This window comes from Pantherophis guttatus, chromosome 7 (assembly GCF_059756535.1).
Source record: "Pantherophis guttatus breed Tessera chromosome 7, ASM5975653v1, whole genome shotgun sequence".
In the NCBI taxonomy this organism is placed as follows: Eukaryota; Metazoa; Chordata; class Lepidosauria; order Squamata; family Colubridae; genus Pantherophis; species Pantherophis guttatus.
In genome coordinates, this window is record NC_142069.1 from 15,312,254 (window position 1) to 15,315,008 (window position 2,755).

Genomic DNA, 2,755 nt, shown 5'->3' on the forward strand with positions numbered 1-2,755 from the left:
CTGAAAAATTCTAGCGTGTACTGGCAAGAACAATGGAATCTCACTATTTATTGGTTGAGATATTGGGTCATTGGAATGAACATAACTCTAAATATTTAAATAGATATGGCTCTCTTTTTTGTGCTTTGATTTTTCAACTGTGTAGGCTTTCTGACCCAAATATGGATTATATCTGAGGAAAAACCAACTTGTGGAAGGCCAAAGCCGTTCTTTTTTTACAGCTAATACATTTTTAAAATAGTATATTTTGCGCCAGCTAATAAAAATCCACACTCTTTTTCTTCAAAATTTAACTTTAATAAAATACAAATAAGGGCGTACTCTTACTTGAGATTATTGGTCAAGCAAAAATACACATAATCTTTTATAAACAGTAGGAACACTTGTTTTTAACACTGGAAGCAGTATTTTTCAATTCATACAGTAGAAGCCTGTAACAGTAAGATGGTGATTATGTCTGCCCTCCTCACTGTGTTTCTTAAAATAGCTCCAGGGAAATAATTATGGTCATACAGCTTAAAGAAATACCACTCTGCCTTAACACGTCCAATGCTAAGAAGAAGAGTTGTCCATCCTCATGAAACTGTTAGCGCAAAGTAATAATAGTACTGTAGTTCAAGAAGAAATCATCAAATGGCTTAATTTTTTAACTAGCATGGGTTATTTTAGGGCTCTATGAATTCTTGGAAAGGTTTTCAAGCCATAAATACAGGCAAATCTCTCTTCCTGGATCAGTGTACAAACAAGGTCAGACAGGCAGCTTTCCAACCAGATTAAAAGTCACAATGTAGAAATGCTTCAGATATGCACAAGCGGGTTCTGAAGCATCTATTTGTTAAAATAATTACTCAGCTCCAGCTTATTGTGCAAAACACTAAGCAAGCATGACACTTATTTTGCTTTCAAGAACTCTTGCAGGTCATCCACAGCAGGTAGTTCAGGAACCAAAAGTATATTCACATGAAGGAAACAAGTATTTCAGTAGGCAGCAAAACTGTTTTTACTGCGTCTTTACTGCAGCCTTTTTCCCCAATGGAAGCAGCAGGAAGGAGAAAGTAAGTATAGTTTGCAGCATTTAGTCCAACAACATTGTAGAACTTCTATTGCAGAACTATGAAATATTTTGAAGTGACAGTTATTTAACACATATTATTGAAATCCTACTGGTATACCTTTACTTTGTCTTCATTTCACTAGCACTGGGAAGGATATGGTAATATTTTCTACAGAATTAATGACTGCAGTTCCAAAAAAACAAATACAAGTTTTCACATCTTAACCAAGGTCTAATCCATTATGAAGCACCAGTAGTCAAAACTGGAAAATTTGCCCCTTAAATTCAGAAATTAGGTAATCTATAATCAAGTTGTAATATATCCGTATTTGAAAGGGTTAATTCATCATTTCCCCCTAATTCTAATCCTTAGCACTCTAACATTTTACTGGCTATGAAAAGTAAATCATCTCACTGTTTATTGGTTGAGATATTGGATCATTTGAATGAGCATAGCTATAACTAAGTAATCATCCTGGAAATGAAAGAGAAAGTATCTCAGGTGTTCAGTCTGTTATCTTCTGTTCAAATAGACACGGCTGAAATTGGACAAAATGGATTGATATTTAACCTTACACTGATTACAGGTAGTCCTCAATTTACGACCACAATTGAGTTCAAAATCTCGTTACTGAGACATTTCTTAAGTGAGTTTTGCTCTATTTAACAATCTTTCTTACCACAGTTCTTAAGTGAATCTTTGCAGTTGTTAAGTAACCTGGTTGTTAAGTGAATCTGACTTCCGCATTGACTTTGCTTTGTCAGGTCACAAAAGGTCATCACATGATCTCAGGACACTACAACCGTCATAAATATGAGTCAGTCTCCAAGTGTCTGAATTTTGATCATGTGACCACGGGGATGCTGCAACAGTTATAATATGAAAAATGGTCATACATCACTTTTTTTCAGTGCTGCTTCGAACAGTCACTAAATGAACTATTGTAAGTCGAGGGCTACCTGTATTTCCTCCATCATTTACTGTAGATAAGAGGATAAGCTGCAGCCGAAATCTATAGCAATCTTCTAGCAACAATGCTTCTATCAAAACATAATTATTTAATATGTCCAATATCAGTTTCCTCCCCACCCCACTCCCACCCCTACACATTAAAAAAACGTAACTTGTGGTTACAGCTAGATTTTTTATTTTGGGGCAGAAAACAGTTAATCCCACTGGAACACACTGAGGCACTTCATTCTGAAAAATGCATGATGAGTACTATGAAAAAGTGCATGTATATTTAATCAAGACTTCCTTGTAAATACTTATATATTACACCAAGCGTCCTATAGTATGTGAACACAAATGTTTATAGGTGTAGCCTCTCAGACATGCATACTGACTAGAGATGGGATGTAACTACCGTGTTTCCCCGAAAATAAGACCGTCTTATATTTCTTTTGAACCCTGACATAAGCACTTGGCCTTATTGCCATGCACTCAAAAAGCCTGATTGGGCTTATTATCAGGGGATGTCTTATTTTTGGGGAAACAGGGTAAAACACTCCCAACTCTATCATCAAATTTGATTTTTTAAATAATAGGTTTAATGGGAAGGGAAAGAGGAAATTGTAGCTCATCTCCAAAATATGTAAAAAGAGGCTGCTGCCATGTTACTGTTCAAGTAAAAACCTGTGATACTATGTTACTGATGACAATGTCACCATCAGAGCTTTCCAACACACACAAAATAACAA